Source organism: Gossypium hirsutum, chromosome A06 (genome assembly GCF_007990345.1).
Source record: "Gossypium hirsutum isolate 1008001.06 chromosome A06, Gossypium_hirsutum_v2.1, whole genome shotgun sequence".
Classification (NCBI taxonomy): Eukaryota; Viridiplantae; Streptophyta; class Magnoliopsida; order Malvales; family Malvaceae; genus Gossypium; species Gossypium hirsutum.
Genome location: NC_053429.1, coordinates 123,523,477 through 123,546,777, shown reverse-complemented (window position 1 = coordinate 123,546,777; position 23,301 = coordinate 123,523,477). Strand labels below are relative to the sequence as shown.

At 33.9% G+C, this 23,301-nt stretch overlaps 1 long non-coding RNA gene and 1 other non-coding gene across 2 annotated transcripts; both read right to left on the bottom strand.

Annotated features, from left to right (window-relative positions):
• Positions 1 to 11,466: 11,466 nt before the first annotated feature.
• Positions 11,467 to 11,573, bottom strand: LOC121231017 (small nucleolar RNA R71). The gene has a single exon (XR_005929086.1). It is a non-coding gene; the product is annotated as a small nucleolar RNA R71 (small nucleolar RNA).
• A 10,449-nt stretch (positions 11,574 to 22,022) lies between these two features.
• On the bottom strand, positions 22,023 to 22,817 carry LOC121230784 (uncharacterized). The gene is made up of 2 exons (XR_005928902.1): positions 22,645 to 22,817; positions 22,023 to 22,290 (listed from the first exon to the last, which is right to left on the bottom strand). It is a non-coding gene; the product is annotated as an uncharacterized lncRNA (long non-coding RNA).
• Between the last annotated feature and the right edge of the window lie 484 nt (positions 22,818 to 23,301).

Sequence of the window (23,301 nt, the reverse complement as noted above, 5' to 3'; positions counted from 1 at the left end):
GGGAAAAACGCTTCCACATCAACACGATTTTAGGGGAAATTTTAGCAAAATGCGTCCCTGGGGGAGCTTTTTGCCACATCAGCACAAATCACGCCCTTGTGGACGCACTTTGCTGATGTGGAAAAACGCTCCCCCAGGGACGCGTTTTAGCCCCTTTTTTCCCCAAAGAAAACCTATTCTCGAATTAAATTTTCAAAAAAATTTATTTTTAAAATATTATAAAAATAGACCAATTTTTTTAAAAAAAATTACGAGAATAAATATTTATAAAGGCTCAAAGTGACAACACCATTTTTTTTTAAAGTGTCACCAATTAATATGGAAATAAAACTTACAAAGCAAATCATTATATAGTCTCAAAGTCTCATTTTCCTTGTCTTCTTAAGTAATATGGGATATGAGATATGTGTATATATAGATTCATGAATAGTTTTGCAGCTTGTTCCTAAACAATGTGGGATTCCTTCCTCTTTTAACTAACAACATTAGATTAAATGCTACACTATATTTTATATTTTTTTTACAAAACAATTTCTATTTTTTTATATTTTGTTATCATTTTCTCATATTATAAAATTATCGTTTGAGATCTTTAATTTTGTTGCATTTTAGAATTGTTAACATATACAAAAGAACTATTAAAAAAAAAGAGAGAACAAATTGCATTTATGAAACTTGTACATGCAATAATTTTCTATTCAATTTTAAATGTTTGAAGTTAATATCAATGCAATTCTAATTTTTAAAATAATTTTCCATTATTTAAATTTAGAAGTTTTACTTTTAATTTTTTTATTATTTATTTTATTTTATATTATGAATGTTTGATTAATAAATAAATGGTGAGTATTTGGTACTCAAATAGTATTTTTTTGTAATTTTAAAAATTTGATATATATTTTTAAATATTTATTTATTTTTAATATTTTACTATACTAATTAGTTTTTAATTCTAATTTTAATTTAATTTTCATCACCTAATGAATGCCGATAAATTTATTTCAGATGTATTTTGACTAGATAGATAATCTATTTAAACATGGTATATAATTATGTTAAATAAGTTTTTTTTATAGAAATATATAATATACATAAAATATAATAATTATTTTTCATATTTTATATCTAGATTAAATTACATTAGTAGTCACTTAACTATGATTTTTTAGCTATCGAATTATATAAACTTACAAAATGATCACTCAATTATTAGTAATTTTTTAAATATTTATTTTTTAATATTTTACCATACTCATTTTATATTTTATAATTTTTTACTTACAGAGTTTAAAAGTTTTATTTATAATGTAACAAATGTTAACTTTTTGTAAAAAAATTTAAACTCTAAGTAAAAAAAATCAAATATAATGTAGCATTTAATCTCATGTTGTTAATTAAAAGATGAAGGAATCTCACATTGTTTAGTAACAAGCTGCAAAACTTTTCATGAGTCTATATATACACATATCTCATATCCCACATTGCTTAAGAAAACAAGGGAAATGAGACTTTGGGTCTATATAAAAATTTGCTTTGTAAGTTTTATTTCCATATTAATTGGTGATACCTTTAAAAAAAATGGTGTTGCCACTTTTAGACTTTATAAAGTTTTATTCTTGAAAATTTTTTTAAAAAATTGTCTATTTTTATAATATTTAAAAAATGACTTTTTTTGAAAATTTAATTCGAGAATAGGGTTTTTTTGGGAAAAAAACACAGGCAAAAATGTTCTCCCAGGAACGCGTTTTGCTGAAATTTCCCTAGAAATCACGTTGATGTGGAAATGTTTTTTCAAAATCAGCCCTTTTCAATAAATAATGAAAAAATTAGTCCATTTCCATAAATAAAGTTGGAAATGGGGCTTTATTGATAAATTGGCCTTATTAAACAACAACATCTTACTTTTTATTACAGTATAAAATTAATTTAAATGACTGTGTTTATAAATTATTAATATTTTTAATACTTATTTAAAATTAAAATTGTATTTATTTTTTTATCAAATTAATCAATCCAACTAATTGAATGTAAAACCATAAATCTAATTGAGGTAAAAAGTAACTTAGTGATTTTATTCACTCTACCTAACAAGATATTGTTTTCTTTGAACTTTGAGAATAGTTGTGTCAATTTGTATCTTTGTTTGATGTGCTTTACAATGGATACAGATCGCCAAACATTCAAAATCAATCTTAAAGACTTTAGGTCACAACTTGGAAACCAAACGAGGATGGGTACAAATAACAAGAAAAGATTTTATAAAATTGTGATTTTACGTTATTTCTATCCCTTTCTAATAAGGGGATAATAAATCAGATTTTTAGCTTTTTTAGTTAAATTTAAATTTTTTTAGAAGAAAAAAACTAAAAATCGAGAGAAAAAAAATTATATACTATCTTATTCAATTCACTTAATTAACGAAATGTAAAATAAAAAATTAAATAATAAAATATAAATTAAAATTATAAATATCTAATCCCTCAATGTCACCGCCATTTTCTTCCCTGCTACCACATACATTTTATACAACTTTCCTCCTTTGATTATCCCTTTTTGTTTTTTTTTTCATTCGAGTAATTTTTGAAGTTCGAATGAGGGTGATGAAAGAATTTTTTATTACAGAATAAAATTAATTTAAATGAATGTGTTTATAAATTATTAATATTTTTAATACTTATTTAAAATTAAAATTATATTTATTCTTTTTATCAAAATCAATCCAACTAATTGAATAAAAACCATAAATCTAATTGACATAAAAAATAACCTAGCGATTTTATTCACTCCAGCTAGCAAGATATTGTTTTCTTTGAACTTGAGAATAGTTGTATCATTTTGTATCTTTGTTTGATGTGCTTTACAACGGAGACAGAAGGCCAAACATTCAAAATCAATCTTAAAGACTTTGGGTCACAACGGGGATAAGCAATGACAAATGATTGTATGAAATTGTAATTTTATGTTATCTCTATCCTTTTTTAATAGGAAGATGACAAATCATATTTCTAGCATTTTTAGTTAGATTGAATTTTTTTAGAAGGAAAAAACTTAAAATTAAGAGGAAAAAAAATTATATATTATCTTATTTAATTCATTTAATTAAAGGAATATAAAATATAAATTAAATAATAAAATATAAATTAATATTATAAATATCTAATCCCTCAACATCACCACCATTATCTTCCCCGCTACCACATACATTTTAGACAACTTTCCTCCTTTGATTATCCCTTTTTGTTTTTTTTTTTATTTGAGTAATTTTTGAAGTTCGAATGAGGGTGATGTAAGAATTTCATTTCGAAAAGTCATAATGAATTTTTTTCAAAAAATTATAATTAAATTGTATATATTTTTATGAGAGTTAAAATCATTTTAATATAATTATATAAATGATAACTATTTTGCATTTTCTTAAATTAATAAATTGAATGGCATATTTATAGGTTTTAAAATTAGAGTTTTGTTAGTGTTTTTTTAAATATCTTCATCGGCGGCGAGATCAGTTAATTTTTGTGTCTCCCTTTTAATTAACGGTTACAAATTACTATATATGTTTTTTTTTAATTTTACAAAAAAATCAACATCCATAAATGTCCAGCTTTATTTAAATATTATCCAAAGCTATTAGAAAATTAAATTTTATTATTACGGTTTAAGATTCTAGGTGTTAATGTGTTGTAATAATTTCAAAATAATTACTCTAATTCCAATGACACAAAAACTTGGTGGTACAATAAACATCACTAAACTCGACATCTATAGGTGTCGAGGTAAAAAAAAAACATATTCTATAAGATAACTTTTCAAAAAGTATATTACAAAAAATATTTTTTAAAAATATTTAAATAGAAAATGTTATTAAATTATGAAAAAATAATGGTAAATAATGGACAACAAAATAACATATTAGTAAATAATTGATGGTAATTATATTTATAATTATATTTTTTTTAAGTTACAGATTATAGTTGTATTAAAAGTTATAAAAAAAATATTGCATTGAATCACTAAACTCAAATTAATAAACTAAAATACATTTAGATAAACTCATGAAAATAAATAAATAATTAACTATTAAAGATATTCATGAGTTAAATTGGGCTAGGCTTTTTTTTAATTTAGGTTAAGTTTAAATTCAACTCAATTTTTTTTAAAAAGCTTATATTATTGTTTATAAAATAATAAAATTGTTATGAATATCTTATTAAGTGGATACCCATCAAAATTAAGATTAAGTTTTGATGTACTTTAAATTCTTATAGTGAATCTCTACTTTATTTATACTTCTTATGCCTATAAATAGAGACTTTGGAGAAATTTTGTAAATATTTCGATTGATCAAAAAAATACGCTCTCTCTTTGCTTTCTCATTTTATTTATTCTTTACTTTTTGTCATTTTTATTTTATAACACATTATCAATACCATTTTCTTTTAATTGTTTTTCTCCGAAAGTCACAATTTTTTTCCCTTTCACAAAGCCTTACCCCTTTCAAGCAACAACCAATGCAATAGCCGGTCACTCAAATTTGCTACTCAAGCTATTGCCAATTACCTTCTGATGCGGTCGTTGAGAGTACCAAAAAATATCCTTTTCCCTAGAAAATAATGAAAAAGAACAGTAAAGGGGAAGTAGAGTCGAATCCTCAGGGACCGGACTGCACGAATGCTTGTTTCTTGAAATCCTAGGCAAAATCGTGCCCAAGAAAACTTGCGTTCCTGAAAAAAATGAAAAACAGAATTTTAAAGTATTTGATCTGGGAATAAAGTAAAATAAAAAGGAAATTAATAGCTGAATTAAATATTCAGAAATTAAAAGTAAAAATAAAGTTGAGAAAAAGATTTATTATGGTGATTTTCTAGCCTCCGGTTGTCTCAATTCGCCTTGGGTTCAATCCTTGGCTTTTAAGTGACCCTTCTCAAGCAGAATAAGCCAATTATAGTGGAAGAGGAAGCCTATGACCACCAGCTCCAAGAATTTAGACTTAAGATTTGGTGGAACCTGACTCTAGCTAATAATCGCTTTTGTGGGACTATCTTCTGCTAGATCATCACTTCCCAACAGCGAATACCACGCCATTTTTTCTCTTGGACTCACCAACCTCTGACGCAAAAAACCAACGAACCGACTGTGCAACCTTCTCAAAACATACAAAGCAGTCTTTCCTTACACAAGTTGAAAATATCACATATTAAGGGACATGGACGAAAGCATCAGCCCCGTAATGCGGAGAAGCGATGAATACCCTGTTGAGAAGGCTAAGTGCGGATTATAAGCCTCATGAACCTTTTTAGGGAAATTTCGACAACCTTCGACTAGATGGAATTAGTAGCTCATGATTTTTTTTTGGGGGGGGGAAGAAATAAATATAATGGGAATGAAATTTTTATTGAAGAAAATATGGAGATAACAAAAACTGAGCTTTTTGGGAGAGGGAGTGTTTACAGAAAAGAAAGATGTCTAATTTGTGTCACTCCATCCCCTATTTATAGTACTAGAAAACCTAGTCTATTCCTAATTAAATTATAAAAGATAAATACAAATAAATAAAGATAATTAAAGATAAATGAAAATAAATCCTAAAATTAAATCTAAATAATAATTCTTAATAATTATCCTAATATAATTAAACATTAAATAAAGTCTTGTGCTATAAAATCTTTTCTTTTGCACTTTTGCCATTATGTATTCCATTATTGCATTTTTGGCTCCACCTTTTTCCCTATGTCGCATGTTGGCCCATTTAATTTTCAAATTCGCGCTTTTTGCCCTTAAATTTCCTTTTGCCTTAAATTTAGTCCCTAAAAGATAAAAGACCATAAAATAACCCAAATTAGTAAGATCATACTGAAAATAAACATGCAATTAACATATAAAAATATGTCGTTCTAAGGTATTATCACCTTCTAGAGCTACTATTATTTCAGTCTTCAATTGAAGCCTGTACATTATGAGTAATTATTTGATAACGTCACAAACTAACAAAAATACGACAAAGACAAGCGCACCTATCGAATGGTAGTATAACTATAATGAGTCGGGAATATCGTATCCACAAGGGCTAAAAGTACTAGTAGTTACTCTCTTTTTATTATTTAGCCAAATAAATTGAAGGATTTATTTTAAAATCTAATTTTAACTAAACTGATTACTAAGTGATAGAGAGCGAATTGGGAAAATAATTGAAGAAAACTTATGAGAGAGACAATACCCAGGAAAGAATCCACCTAAACTTCACTTATTCTTCTAAACCTGAATTAAACGATTTATTCATTTGACTTGATCCGTAGAAATCCCTAAATTATATTGATATCTCTTTCGAGAATAAAAATAACTGACTCTAGGTTGATTAATTGAAATCTCTTTCTAATTAAAACCCCTATCGTCGCATTAACTTGATTTATGGATTCCCCTATTAGATTTGACTCTAATCCGGTAGATTAATGTCGTCTATTTCTAGGATTGCATGCAACTCCACTCAATTATGCTATATCTACTCTTAAATAGGGACTTTTGCTCCACTGAATAAGCACATTGTTAGAATTAAATGACCCAAATCCTTATTTAAATAAAATACAGTGGTAAAATAAAACAAAAGTAAAATCCATATAGAAGTACACGTCTTTCACTTTATTTTAGAATAAGGTTTTTTAAACCTTATTAAACTCCATCTATTTTATATTGATTAGATTAAGGTGTTTCAATCTTACTAGAATATGGCTTTATAAGCCTATAAATAGACATAGTTTATTCCTCTTGTAATCATTCGAATTCGACATAGTGAATTTTCTTCTCCTCTGCCCGTGGTTTTTTCCCGAAAGGGTTTCCACGTAAAAATCTATGTTCTTTATTTTATTTTATTTTTCACAAATTGGTATCAGAGCTTCCGGGTTGTTCATCTTGATCACAATAATGGTGTCTTTGAAGTATGAAATTTTACTGTTAGATCGTAACACCAGATTTGCGTTGTGGTAGATTAAGATGCAAGTAGTTCTTGCGCAGATGGATCTGGAGGATGCCCTACTAGGGATAGATAAGATGCCTTCGACATTAACAGATGAAGAGAAGAAGCGTAAGGATCGAAAGGCGTTAACACAATTACATCTGCATTTGTCCAACAAAATTTTGCAGGATGTGATGAAAGAGAAGACCGTCGCTGCATTATAGAAGAGGCTAGAACAAATATGTATGTCGAAAACTCTAACAAGCAAACTGCATATAAAGCAGCGTCTTTATGCTCATCGTTTGGAGGAAGGTGCATCTATACACGAACACTTAACAGTGTTTAAAAAAATTCTATCAAACTTGGAGGCCATGGAGGTTCAGTATGATAAGGAAGATCGAGGGTTGATCTACTTTGTTCGTTGCCCCCATCTTATTCAACCTTTAGAGATACGATTTTATATAGCCGTAAGTCTCTCAGAGTTGATGAGGTTTATGATTCTTTGACCTCGTATGATAAGATGAAACATCTTGTGGTTAAACCCGACTCTCAGAGAGAGGGTCTCATTGTTCGTGAGAGACAAGATCGGAATACTGATGATGATCGTGGAAGGACACAGGAACGGAATCCTCGCAGTAAATCTAATGGTAGATCAAAGTCTTCAAACAGAGGTAAAACTTGTAACTTCTACAAGAAGAAAGGGCACATTAAATCTAAATGTTATAAGCTACAAAACAAGATTAAAAGGGAGGCTGCGAACCAAAAGGGAAAACAACCAGAAAATTTTGATGAAGCTGATGTTGTAGAAGACTACAGCGATGGTGAACTTCTAGTCGCTTCAATCAACAATTCTAAAGTGAGCGAGGAGTGGATACTTGATTCAGGCTGCACCTTTTACATGAGTCCCAATCGGGATTCGTTTACAACTTACGCAACAATGTCTGAAGGTGTTGTTTTGATGGGAAATAATGCTTCGTGTAAAATTACAGGTGTTGGAACAATTAAAGTTAAGATGTTTGATGGAGTTGTCAGAACACTTAGTGACGTACGACATTTTCCAGAATTGAAAAGAAATTTAATTTCGTTGAATACTCTTAATTCAAAAGGGTACAAATACACAGCTAAAAGTGAGGTTTTAAATATTTCTAAAGGTTCCCTTTTTGTGATGAAAGGGCAGAGAAAAACTCCCAAGTTATATGTTTTACAGGGTTCTACTGTTACTGGTGATGTAGCCGTCGCTTCTTCTTCCTTGTCAGATGATGATATTATTAAACTTTGACATATGCACCTAGGACATATGAGTGAGAATGACATGGCAGAATTGAGCAAAAGAGGACTTATTGATGGGCAAGGAATTTGCAAACTGAATTTCTGTGAGCACTGCATTTTTAAGAAGCAAAAGAGAGTTCGATTCACTAGAGGAATCCATAACACGAAGGAAACATTGGAGTATACTCATTCTGATCTGTAGGGGCCATCCAGAGTGCCTTCGAGAGGTGAAGCTGATTATATGCTAACCTTTATCGATGATTTTTCCAGAAAAGGTTGGGCGTTCTTTTTAAAGTAGAAAAGGAATGTGTTTTTTGCATTTAAGTCTTTGAAAATTATGATTTAAAAATAGAGGGGAAAACAAATAAAATATCTCCGCACAGACAATGGCTTAGAGTTCTGTTCTGATGAGTTTAATAGATTGTGCAAGTCAGAAGGGATCGTGAGACACTTGACAGTTCGTCATACTCCACAGCAAAATGGTATTGCAGAACAAATGAACAAAACGATCATGGAGAAGGTTCGATGTATGTTGTCAAATGGCAACTTACCAAAGTCGTTTTGGGCCGAAGTAGCCTCTACTGCATGTTTTTTATCAACCAATCCCCATCCGTTGCCATTGAGAAAAAGACTCCACAAGAGGTATGGTCTAGTAATCCTGTTAATTATTCTAATTTAAAGATTGTTAGGTGTCCTACGTATGCTCATGTTGATAATGGAAAATTAAAACCAAGATCCATTAAATGTGTTTTTCTTGGTTATAAAGCTGGTGTAAAAGGGTATAAGTTATGGTGTCCTGAAAATAAAAAAGTTGTGATTAGCAGAGATGTTGTTTTTGATGAAACTGCTATGCTACTTAACTTATATCTCTTAAAGACTCTTCCAATAAACAAAATCAAAAGTAGGTGGAGCATCAGATTAATACAGAGTCGACTCCTCAAGCCAGTACAAAAATTGAGAATAAAGTTGCTTCTTCACCTCAATACTCTATCACTAAAAACAAAACTAGAAGAGAAATTAAACCTTCAAAGAAGTATGCTGAGGCTGATCTAGTTGCTTATACTTTAAATGTGGCTGAAGATATAGATGTGAATCAAGAGCCATCTAATTATTCTGAGGCGATTAGCTGTGAAGACTCAGAAAAGTAGATGTTTTCTATGCAAGAGGAGATGGAATCACTTCACAAAGACAGAACATGGTGATAAATCGTAATTTATACATATTTTTATCCCATGCTTAAGCCCATTTATGAATGGTTTCTCTTTATATTTGGTGAATTTGATGCTCCTAATCCTTTAATTTCATCTTTTATACTTAGGAGAGCATAGGAGAGTAAAAAGAGCGAGAAACGGGCTGAAAATGGAGAAAATAGACCCACGTGGGAAATTAACACGGCCTGGACTTCCTCACATGGGCGTGTCACACGGCCATGTCCATTTGGAAGGATTGAAGCACGACTTACACGGGTAGACTACACGCCCGTGCCTATTCAACAGCCTTGACCACGGGTTGGAGTAATTGCACACGGGCATGTCACACGGGCTTGACCCTGCCGAGCCCAAGTATAGTCCTATCCGGAAAAGGCCAATTTTTAGGGCTCTTAGGCATCCAAAAGCCTATTTAAACACCTGAGGAGGAACTTAAGAGGGGGAAGCAGAGTAGGAAGCGAGAAATTACTCAAGGAAAGTCGATTGATCAATCTCAGAAGCTAGATTCATCATCAAGACTGAAGATCTCCCTTCAAGTTCCTTCAGGAGTTTTGGGTTTTCTTATGTTTTGTTATCTTTATGCTTTTGAGATGTTTTCTTTCATAAGTATGAACTAAACCCCCTAGATACCTAAGGGGAATGAAACCTAAAACGGATCTTGTTATTATTATCTGAATTATATGATAAATACTTGTTCTTAATTATGTGTTCTTAATTCTTATTTTGATATCCCAGGATATTGATTCAAGTTAAGCTCTTATTCAGAAGAGGAATAGACCCTGTCTAAGAGTAAATTTGCCATAATTAAGCGGAGTTGATTGCACACCTAGAGATAGGGTGATAAGATTTTGTCGGATTAGGGTGAAATCTAATAAAGGAATCCATAGATCGAGTTAATGCAACCCTAAGGAGTTAATTAGAAAGAGATTTCAATTGTTATTAGTCTCGAGAAAGATAATAATATAACTTAGGGATTTCTACGGATCAAGTCAAATGAATAAATCGTCTGATTCAGAATCAAATAACAAGTGAAGTCTAGGTGGATTTTTCCTAAGGTATTGTCTTAATCAATAGAATTTTCCCAAAAGTATTTTCCCAAATTTTCTTTCTGTGCATTCTTAGTTAGTAATTAGTTTAGATAACCAAACCTCTTAATTTTTAGGTTAAATAATAAAAAGAAAGTAAATACTAGTACTTGTAGTTCATTTGGATTCGACAATCCGGTCTTGCTAAACTATACTATTGTTCGATAGGTACACTTGCCTTAATCGTGATAATAAGTTCGTCTCAAGAATGATTCATTTATAAATTTTTAAAACCTGTCACAAATATCACACATCAAGTTTTGGGCTCTGTTTCCGGGGAACTAGGATATTAGGAACACTCGATTTTTATTACTTTAGCCATTTTACTTTTATTGCAATTTAAATTTTTGTTTTCTTTTTTAATTCTTTATTTATTTTCTTCTGACAGGTTTTTCTAGTTTATGACCAGAAAAAACTCGTAAGGACCATTACTATTCGATAGTGAGATCGATCGCACAGTTCACAGAAACCGAAGAGAAATAAGGCGAAACTTACGATACACAGAGGAAGAGCAAGAGGGTGATACTTCAACCACAACTGAGGAGATGGCTGAAAACCAAGAAACCCGCTACCTCCTCCGATTGCTGTTAATCGGAATCATGTTCCACGCACTATGTATGATTATGCTAAACCTTCTTTAATAGGAACTGAATCGAGTATAGTTAGACCTGCTATAGCTGCAAATACTTTTGAACTGAAACCTAACACAATTCAAATGATACAACAATTTGCTCAGTTGATGGTTTTCAAGACGAAGATCCCAACGCTCACTTGGCAAACTTTTTGGAACTATGTGATACATTTAAAATTAATGGCGTTTCTGATAACGCCATTCGCCTTCGGTTATTCCCTTTTTCATTGAGAAACAAAGCTAAACAGTGGTTGAACTCGTTGCCACGGGGGTCAATCACTACTTGGGAACAAATGACCGAAAAGTTTTTATTAAAATAAAACGACTAAATTACGTAATGATATCTCTTCTTTTATGCAAATGGATTTAGAACCACTCTATGATACATGGGAGAGATACAATGACCTTTTGAGAAGATGCCCTCACCATGGGTTACCATTCTGGCTACAGGTTCAAACCTTTCAAAATGGCCTGAATCCTTTGACTCGACAAATGGTTGACGCAGCTGCTGGCGGAACCATCAATAATAAGACACCTGAAGATGCCTATGAATTTATAGAGGAGATGTCATTGAATAACTATCAGTGGTAAGTCATGAGGACAAAGCCAACGAAAACAGCCGGTGTTTATAATGTTGATTTAGTCACTATGCTCTCTAATCAGATAGAACTCTTGAATAAGAAAATTGATGGTTTTCTTAGTTCTTCACAGGTTCACCCAGTAATGCAATTGGAAGCAAGTGGAGGTGAATCAGGTGGATCAAGCAGTTCAGAATACCCACCTTATGGCCACAACATGGAGAACGAGCAGTTAAATTACATGGGTAAAAATCCTCGATCTCAAAACAATCCTTATAGTAATACTTACAATGCAGGTTGGAGGAACCACCCAAATTTTTCATGGGAAGGCCAAAAAAATCAGAGACCACCACCCCTTCCAGGCTTTCAGCAACCACCGTACCAGCAGGAGAAACAACCGAACCTTGAGGAGATGCTAACCAAATTCATCTCGGTGTCAGAAACTCATTTTCAGAATACCGAGACGGTACTCAAAAATCAACAAGCATCAATTCAGGGGCTCGAAACTCAGATTGGACAGCTCGCCAGTTAATTTCTGAATGACCACAATGTAGCCTACCAAGCAACACTGAATCTAACCCAATAGAGCAACTCAATGCGATTGCCATTCAAGATAAGGAAGGGTTAGTTGCAAAACCAAGGCCAGAAACGGTAGTAAGCAAAGGTAAGAATGAGGTAGGCCAAAATGGCCCAAAGCCGGTGAGTACAGAATATAAACCTCGTGTGCCATACCCCAATACGACAAGGAAAGACCGATCAAACGAACTATTTGGTAAATTTCTTAAACTTTTAAAGAAATTACATATTAACTTACCCTTTATTGAAGTTCTTTCGCAGATGCAAAATGTAGTCAAGTTTTTAAAGGAACTTTTAACAAATAAACGAAAGTTGGATGAGGCGTCACATGTGGAGTTGAATGCAGTTTGCTCATCCATATTATAGAATAAGTTACCCAACAAATTGAAGGATCTAGGAAGTTTTACGATTCCTTGTTTAATTGGTAGTTTAGATGTTCATAATGCATTGGCTGACTTAGGGGCAAGTATTAATGTTATGCCTTATAAAATGTTTAAACAGCTAGGTCTTGGGAAACCCAAACAAACTAGGATGAGCATTCAATTGGCTGATAAAACCATTAGATTTCCTAGTGGTATCATTGAAGATGTTCTTGTTCAGATCGATAAATTTATATACCTAGTAGACTTTGTTGTTCTAGACATAGAAGAGGATAGAAACACACATTTAATTTTAGGATGACCCTTTTTAGCGACTGCTAGAACCATTATTGATGTTGGTACAGGTGAACTCACACTTCGTGTGGAAGACAAAACAATCACCCTTCAAGCTCATAATTCGAGTAACACATCAAAAATTAAAGGTGGTTGTATAAATCATTCTACAAGTACTGATCATGTGGTGACACCCTCTATGCAGGAAAGAGTTTCGAAGAACACATATGAGCCGTGTTCAAACAATAACAAAGGACTTATCTATGAAGAACAAAGGCTACAAATCGAGAAGCTAGATGAATGGTGGACACAGAAATTGAGAATGCCCGATAAACCGAAATCAAGCCAAGACAAGCTCAATACCTTACTAAATCAACTTAAGGTTGGAGACAAAGTACTACTAGATGCAGCAGATCCTCACATTGCCACTCTTTAACCTAATGAATAAATTCCTTTTACGGTACTCAGTATTTTCCCATATGGTATAGTTGAGGTAATTCATCCCAAATTCAGCACATTTAAAGTAAATAATACTCGTCTTAAACCTTATGTTGATAAAGTTGATAGCAGGGATAAAGAGAGTAAACTCCTCGTACCATATTAACCATACAGAAGAGAGGTAAGTCGAGCTTAGACTATAAATAAGCACTTCTCGAGAGGAAACCCGAGTACTAAAAGCATTAATTTCTTTAAATTTTAGTTTTTAACATCTACCATACTAACCAAATCATGGAACGCAGGCTTGTTAAAGCCTACACGGCTAGGCATATGTGCGTGCATTAGGCCGTGTGAAAACAGGGCAAGATTTTTTTACCAACACGGGATGCGATAAGTTGCCACGGCTGTGCGATATGGCCGTGGGCGAAACTGCCAAAACAACATAGGCGTGAGACACACCCGTGCCTCGAAATCGTGGTTAAAACTGAGAATGTAACACGGGCGTGCGACACGCCCGTGCCATCCACCCGTGGTCGACACTATCAAACCAATACGGGTCTGGACCTATGTACACGGGCGTGGGAGAAGTGAACGAAATAAGACACAGCTGTGTGACATGGCCGCGTGCGCCCATACGCCCAAGGAACACGAGCGTGGGCTGAATGTCAGACGCGCCCACATTTAAAAATTGTGAAATACACAGGAAAAAATTAGGGAACATGGGCGTGCCCCAAAATCTATATAAACCCTTCACTATTCATCATCTCCCTCCCAAAAAAATCCCTAGCCCTAGCCACTGCAACTCCACATGCCCTACCTCCCACGCCCGTGTACCGCCTACAACACCAATTCCTATGGTCCAAGCTCCTTCCTTTTGCGCTTGTTTACTTTTTTCTCTCTATTTTTTTTAAATATGTTACCTATTTCATGACTTCTCGGCTCTATTGAACTATTTTGAATGAATATTCATAGTTAGAATATTAAAATACTCATGCTTGTTTTATAAAACTTTTGTCATTTTAGTTACTACATTATGCTATACCCTTTCATTTTTCCTTGTTTCCATGAAATTTATGCTTACCTACATACATTCATTCATTATTCCCATAATCCTATAACTTGATATATTTAGTTGTTTTAGTTTGCATCATTTAGTACGTAAATCTCATGAAATATTCATATTTAGTCTTGATTTTCCATACTATTCTTGGGGCATATTGGTTGAACTTCAAATTTTCACTATAGGTACAATGTCTCCGCACATGGTAAGAAGACCGTTGTTCCCGCCTAGAAGAAGAGAAAAGGAGCAGCGTTATCCTCGGGTCCTACCACGGAAATCAGGCACCCATCCTCCAAGTTCCCTTGGGACTCTAAGAGGAATTATATTAGATATTATGGGCCCGACCCCTAGGTGTGAGTCGCTGCATTGATTGGGCCACACTAGAACAGATTTATTTGGCTGACATGGTCTGAGCCCTCCTGACGACTGACCAATGGGGGTTCTTCTTTGAGATCGTCGAGCCAACGTATCTTGAGTTCACATTGGAGCTCTGCTCGATGTTCCATCTTCAGATCGTCATGACCAACTTCGACGATCCTGGAATGGTCCAGTTCTGCCTTGGTGGTCTAGTACGCCAGTTGATCGTACCGGAGTTTGGGATTGCACTAGGGCTATATACGGAGGAGTTCATGGATGACAATAAACTCAACACCCTCCACCGCTACATCCACTACTTCCCCTCGAAATGCTGGAGGGACCTCGTCTCTGCCTCGGCCACCTACGATCCTAGCTGCTCCAAGGCATCGGCTCTCCCTCCATACTTGAGGTATCTACACGCTATCTTGGCTCACACTCTGATAGGGAGACGCGAGAGCACCGGTGTCGTCACCACCCACGACACCTATTTCTTATGGAGTATGGAAAATGGACACGTCATCAACCTCGCTTACTTTATTGCCCTCGCCATTCGCCATCAGAAGGAGCGGCACAGGAGAGGGGTCATCTCTATCGAACACTATGTGACTCAATTGGCTCAGCACTTTGGACTCCTCAACATAGCAGCACAATCATCCTCCCTCACTCTCATCGGCCAGATATCCCCACAGGGCATCTCTAGCATGCTAAGTATGAGGATGATCGAGAAACGACGTAGAACATACCATCCTCAGTACCGCTTCGCCCAGTCCACCGAGGGAAGGACCTAAAGGACATTACTGATGATGTCCCTCCACATCACGAGGATCCACTAACTCAGCCACCACCTCTTCATCGTCCAGTTCATGCGGCGGCTTCATATTCTGACATCTCTGAGTTTCTTACACGATTTGAGTAGCAGTGTTTTCAACGTTTTGATCACATTGATGCTACACTTCACCAGATTTGTTAGCACCTTCACATCTCATCGCCACCCCCACCTCGCGAACCATCTAGAGATGAAGATGTTTAAAAACTTTTATTTATTATTTTATGGTTTTACTTTTATTCTATTTTAAGACTATTTTTTATTTTTCTTTAAGCTTATTTTTATTCGGTTTTACAATTTTTATTTTACAATTTTTAATTTCGGCTGTTTCATTACGAGTAATTATGCTTCTTTATATTCCCTAAAAAGTTCCTGATCCTATCACAGTTATAAAGAGCTCCAAAACTCATCATGGCATAGGAACTAAAAACTCCACCAGGAAAGGTTCTCCACGACTGCCATGTCCTACTCGACCACGACCATAGTTACCACCAGATATAATATTCTTTTGGCGCAGGATTTATGGATTAATGAACCTCTACCACCACTGGAGTATCCTCCTCCACTCTCATCATTGGTTTGGCCAATTACTCTCCATCACTCCAATTCAAGGAATTCATTCATCATTCAGGAAGTTTCACTTCTCTCCCTATCTTATGATTATAAATCTATCTTTGTCAATATATCTTTCTTTGTACATTGAGAGCAATGTACATCTTAAGTGTGGGGGGTCTTTTATATCATCATTAAAAATCCCTGAATTTTATCTTATTCTCACGTGAATCACTCATATCACTGTTAGAATGAATTTTGATTAATTTATGATTTTTATTGATATGTCTTGAATTAAAGCATAGGTATTTATGCATTAATTGTTTAAACTTTAAGACATTAGGGAATCAAGCATGATAAGTTGATTTTTGAAGAATTAAAAACTTTTAGGTTGTTTCCCTAAGTTCAGGTATTATCTTGAGTTAAAATTCACAAGTTTGAAAATCAGAAAGCCATAATTTTTGTGAGATCTTGAGCCTTTAGAGCATATTTTATTCCTTTCATGCTCACTTTTATTATGAGTGCGTCAGTTTTGATTTTTTATTCTAGAACTTGCTTGATTATAAATGTCAGGACCACACCATTTGATTTGATATGTCAAGATGATAAAGGCACTTAGGTTTAACCCACTCACTCCACAAAAGCCTACCTCCATAATTAACCCTTAGTGAACCCCTTTTGAGCCTAACAATCCATTAATTGATTCAACCTTAATATTAACCCATAACCCATTATTGTTGAAATCCCTTAATTTGATCCCTATTTTTGTCGAGATTTGATTTGAATAAATTGCTTAGTTATGTTTTCTTCTTCTAAATATTTGACTTGTCCTTAAAAAAAATCCTTACATACATATTAGTAGTAATTCGTCATTTTTGAGCTTGAGTGATAGTTTCATATTCTGAAAAGAAGCTCACTTGTATTCAATTGATGACTAGTTATTTTTCTAGCTAGGTAATTTTTCAATTCAATCTCGATTTAACCTTTTCTTTCAGCTTGTGACCACACCCCCTAACCAAAGCCATGTCACAACCCTCTAAAAAGACCTTTTTGATTGATGTATCAGCTCAATATATAGTGGTAGAGCTTTGATTTTCAAGCAAGCCTATGGTAATAACTTTTCATATTGACTAATGAGTGCTTTTATTGATGTCTTTAAACACCTTGAGTGATTTGAGTGAATCTTTAGTAAGGATGTGAAACGATGCGATATTTTGATCAAAGGTAATCACTTAGATAATGGGAGACACATATGTTTTCGTGATAAAATGCTCAACTTGGAATGTTTGAAACTTTGATGTACTTTTAGTTGAATTCTCAATGTATGAATACTTATGGATTATTTTGAGATATTATTGATAGGGATTATAAATTGAGAAGAATTTATTTTGATTATGAGTTGAAGATTTTGCTTGAGGACAACTGATAAACCGTAATTTATACATATTTTTATCCCATGCTTAAGCTCATTTATGAATGGTTTCTCCTTAGATTTGGTGAATTCGATGCTCCTAATCCTTTAATTTCATGTTTTATACTTAGGAGAGCATAGGAGAGTAAAGAGAGCGAGAAACAGGCCGAAAACAGATAAAATGGACCCACGTGGGAAATCAACACGACCTGGACTTCCTCACACGGGCGTGTCACATGGTCATGTCCATTTGGCATGATTGAAGCACGACTTACACGGGTAGAATACACGCCCGTGCCTATTCAATAGCCTTGACCACAGGCTGAAGTAATCGCACACGGGCATGTCCTTACCGAGCCCAAGTATAGTCCTATTCGGAAAAGGCCAATTTTTAGGGCTCTTAGGTATCTAAAAGTCTATTTAAACACCTGAGGAGGCACTTAAGAGGGGGCGCAGAGTAAAAAGCGAGAAATTACTCAAGGAAAGCTGATTGATCCATCTCAGAAGCCGGATTCATCATCAAGACTGAAGATCTCCCTTCAAGTTCCTTCAGGAGTTTTGGGTTTTCTTATGTTTTGTTATCTTTATGCTTTTGAGATGTTTTCTTTCATAAGTATGAACTAAACCCCCTAGATACCTAAGGGGAATGAAACCTAAGACGGATCTTGTTATTATTATTTGAATTATATGATAAATATTTGACTTGTTCTTAATTATGTGTTCTGAATTCTTGTTTTGATATTCTAGGATATTGATTTAAGTTAAGCTCTTATTCAGGGGAGGAATAGACCCTGTCTAAGAGTAAATTTGTCATAATTAAGCGGAGTTGATTGCACACCTAGAGATAGGGTGATAAGATTTTGCCAGATTAGGGCGAAACCTAATGAAGGAATCCATAGATCGAGTTAATGCAATTCTAGGGTGTTAATTAGAAAGAGATTTCAATTATACAACCTAGGGTTAGACATTATTAGTTTCGAGAGAGATAATAATATAACTTAGGGATTTCTACGAATCAAGTCAAATGAATAAGTCATCTGATTTAGAGTCAAATAACAAGTGAAGTCTAGGTGGATTTTTCCTTAAGTATTGTCTTAGTCAATCGAATTTTCCCAAAAGTATTTTCCCAAATTTTCTTTCTGTGCATTCTTAGTTAGTAATTAGTTTAGATAACAAAACCTCTTAATTTTTAGGCTAGATAATAAAAAGTAAGTAAGTACTAGTACTCGTAGTTCCTTTGGGTTCGACAATCCGATTTTGCTGAACTATACTACTGTTCGATAGGTACACTTGCCTTAATTGTGATAATAAGTTAGTCTCAAAAATGATTCATTTATAAATTTTTAAAACCTGTCACGAATATCACGCATCACATGGGATCTTTTAAAACTTCCTAAAGGTAAAAAGGTTGTTCGTTGTAAATGGGTGTTTAAAAAGAAAGAAATGACTCTAGGAGTTGAAGAACCCAGATATAAAGTAAGGCTTCTTGCAAAGGGTTACAGTCAAATACCAGGAGTGGAATTGACAGATGTGTTCTCCCCAGTTGTTAAGCATAGTTCGATTCGAGCTTTGCTTGGTATTATGGCCATACATGATTTGGAGTTTGAGCACTTAGATGTAAAAACTGCATTTTTGCATGGAGAACTTGAGGAGGATATTTACATGCAACAACTAGAGGGTTTTACAGTCTCAGAAAAAGAGGACTATGTTTGCTTGCTGAAAAAGTCCCTTTACGATTTGAAATAGTCACCAAGACAGTAGTACAAGAGGTTTGATTCCTTTATGACTTCTCATGATTTCAAAAGAAGTAGTTTTGACAATTGTGTTTACTTTAAGAAAAACAGTGATGGTTCTTTTGTGTATCTACTTCTTTATGTTGATGACATGTTGATAGCAGCAAAAGATAAAGGAGAGATAAAAAAGGTCAAAGCCCAACTAAGTGAAGAATTTGAGATGAAAAATTTAGGACCAGCAAAGAAGATTCTTGGTATAGAAATTCTCAGAGATAGAAAAGCAAGTAAATTTTACCTAAGTCAGAAGGGGTACATTGAGAAAGATCTTTGTAGGTTCAATATGTAGAGTGCTAAGCCTGTTAGTACTCCTTTAACAGCCCATTTTAGACTTTCATTGGCTTTGTCTCCACAATCAGATGATAAGATTGAGTACATGTCACATGTTCCATACTCTAGTGCAGTGGGATCTCTCATGTATGCTATGGTTTGTTCACGTCCAGATTTATCATATGCAGTCAGTGCAGTTAACAGATACATGGAAAATCCAGGAAAAGAACACTGGAAAGCAGTTCAATGGATTTTAAGATACTTACAAGGTACTAATGATGTTTGCTTACAGTTTGGAAGAACTAGAGATGGAGTCATTAGGTATGTTGATGTTGATTTTGCTAGAGACCTTTGATAAAAGAAGATCTCTTGCAAGTTATGTCTTTACAATCGGAGGTTGTGCAATCAGTTAGAAAGCCACTTTGCAAACTACAGTCGCTTTTTCTACCACTGAAGCTGAGTACATGGCAATTACTAAGGCTTGTAAAGAAGCTATCTAGTTGAAGGGACTCTTTAGGGAACTCAATAAAGACCTTCAAATCAGTACAGTATTTTGTGACAGTCAGAGTGCAATCTTCCTTATAAAAGATCAAATGTTTCATGAGAGAACAAAACACATTGATGTTCGTATCATTTTATTCGTGATATTATTGCTCGTGGTGATATTGTTGTGAGCAAAATTAGTACTCATGAAAATCCTGCAGATATGATGACTAAGTCACTTCCTATAACCAAGTTTGAGCATTGCTTTGACTTGGTTGGTGTCCATTGTTGAAGTTAAACCCATAAGAGGTTTTATGGAAGAGGTGGAGAACTTGTTCGTTGAGAGTTCGCGATAAAGAACCTGTTCATTGAGAATTCGTGTCAAGGTGGAGACTGTTAGAATTAAATAACCCGAATTCTTATTTAAATAAAATATAGTGGTAAAATAAAATAAAAGTAAAATCCATATAGAATTACATTTCTTTTATTTTATTTTAGAATTAAACTCCATCTATTTTATATTGATTAGAATAAGGTGTTTCAGTCTTACTAGAATATGGCTTTATAAACCTATAAATAGACATAGTCTATTCCTCTTGTAATCATTCGAATTCGACATAGTGAATTTTCTTCTCCTCTGCCTGTGGTTTTGTCCCGAAAGGGTTTCCACATAAAAATCGTTCTTTATTTTATTTTATTTTATTTTATTTTTTCACACACATTAATCATGAATTAATATCTTGAAAACATTAAACGTAAAGGTAAGTAAACATAATTAAGATCAAGAACAAATATTTATCATGTAATTCAGAAAAATCAATTAATAAGATCTGTCATAGGTTTCATCTTCCCTAGGCATTTAGGGGATTTAGTTCATACTTGGAAAGGAAAACATCTCAAAAATAAGAAAACAACAAAACATAAAGAAACCCAAAAACTTCTAAAGAAATTGAATGGAGATCTTCAGTCTTAAAGGAGATCCTGCTTCTGAGTTGAGTCTGTCGGCATTCTTCGAGTAATTTCAACGTTCTATTCTACGTGTTCCTTTAGGTCTTCTTCTAATGTGTATTTATAAATTTTAGAATGCTCTGAAACCCCAAAAATTAGCTTTTTCCTCGTGTTTTGGAAACAAGGAGCTATATCGACACGATCTGCCACACGGGCGTGTGTCCAACCCATGTGGCTCACATGGGCGTGTGCTCAGCCTGTGTGGAAATAGTCTTGGCCGTGTGGATCTTTAAATCAGCTTGTTTTATCCGTTTTTGGCCCGTTTTCCACTCCTTTTGTTCTTCTATGCTCTCCTAAGTATAAAACATGAAATTAAAGGATTAGGAGCATCAAATTCACTAAATTATATAATAAATCATCCAAAAACATACCAAGCATGGGATTAAAACATGTTATATTTATGGTTTATCATTATTATATAAATAAATTTATATAATGTATGTTTTTCTTTGCTGTTGATTGATTTTTGGTAAAAAAAAAATATTATTACTATAAGATTTCTTTTAAACTAAGATTCTTTTATTAAATTATAGTATGTATGATATTTGGATGATTAAAATTTTTTATGATTAAATTATTGTTATTAAATATGCTTGAAATTATTGTATTATTCTTTTATATTGAATTTATAAATATTTGATTAGAGCATCATAAGATTTTATAACATATATGTGATATTGAAATTTGGTACAAGGTGTATCGGATAACTTTCAAGCATCGTACACGAAAATTTTGATTTTTCTTATTAAATTTTTTTTTTTGCTCTTAGATTATAAATGTTATATTACGAAAACAAAGTTGTTTTCCTATTTATAACAGTGCTCGTGATAATAGCTAGGGTGATAACAATGATGTTAAAGAATCACATGTAGAGGCCCAAATTTGCCAGTAAACCATAAACCAAAAAAAATATAATAGTCCATTTTTACAATGGCCCAGCAGGCCCGAAACCTAAAACCGAAACCAAATTTTACAGGCCCAATCCCTAGCCCAAATTTATCAAAAAGAAGAAACCCTAGGGTTCCTATTCCCCTCTCCAGCGCCGCAGCTCCCCCACGTGCCTCGAGCGCACCGCCCGCGCCTGGCCTCGAGGCCTGACCACCTCTGCTTGGCCTTGTACCAGCCACGTCCCATCACTTCCATCTAGGCCTGCAAAACAAAAGAGAAAGACAAAGCAGAGAGCAAAGACACGCAAAGCAGAGATAGCGAAAATAGAAACAAGCAATAGTAAAAGTTGTAATAGGATTCGGCCATAAAGCCGTGAATATCTTGATATTTTAGGGGAAGAGAGTATTTTAGGGGGGAAACTGAATGTAAATGAGGTTGTTTCTTAAGATACGAAAAAACGTTGTATTACAGGAGATTAGAGGGATCAAAAACAAAATAAAAAAGGTTGTTTTTTTGATTCGATGCTCTTTCGTTTTTTTTCTTTCGATCCTTTTCCTTATTTTTGGTTTCAAATCTATTTCAAAAGAAATAAATAGAAAGAAAATGGGTACTTACCTCAGGGTTTAACCTTCGTCGATCGGGTTCTTCATCTGAAACGAGAGCCTTTCGTGCGTTATCGACCACTGGATATGGTGGTGGTCCGGCGACGGCGTGTTTTGCTTAGGGTCAAAACCCTAGAAGAGCAAAAAGGGAGTGTTCTACTATTAAAAAAAAATCAAGAGCCAAATGCAGTTTCTTTAAAAAAAATTAGATTTATACTGTATATGAAACGGCACCGTTTTTGTGCCTAGGTTCTGGATTCTAAACGGTGCCGTTTAGGCGCTAGACCCGCGACCCGACCCGTATCCAAGCTGGGATCCGCGCGTTTCCCATTATTAGGATATTTATGCGCGAGGTCCCTCCGCCTCTGCGCTTGTCACGATTTGGCCCTTTCATTCATTTTCTCCTTTTTATAAATTTGCCCGCATGATTTTTTTTATCACATTCAGGTCCTTTGAAACGCTGTGCGTAGAGGGCTGGGAATATTTTCCCAATCAGTCCCTCGTTCTTTATGCGCGTTGCAATTCGGTCCTTGATGGCTATTTTTTCATTATTTACAATTTACACCTTCATTTTTAATTCAATTTCAGCCTAGTCCTAATCTATCTAATTTATCTATTTATTTATTTATTATTTCAACTTTCTAGGAACTGTTTTGCTATTTCTCATCTC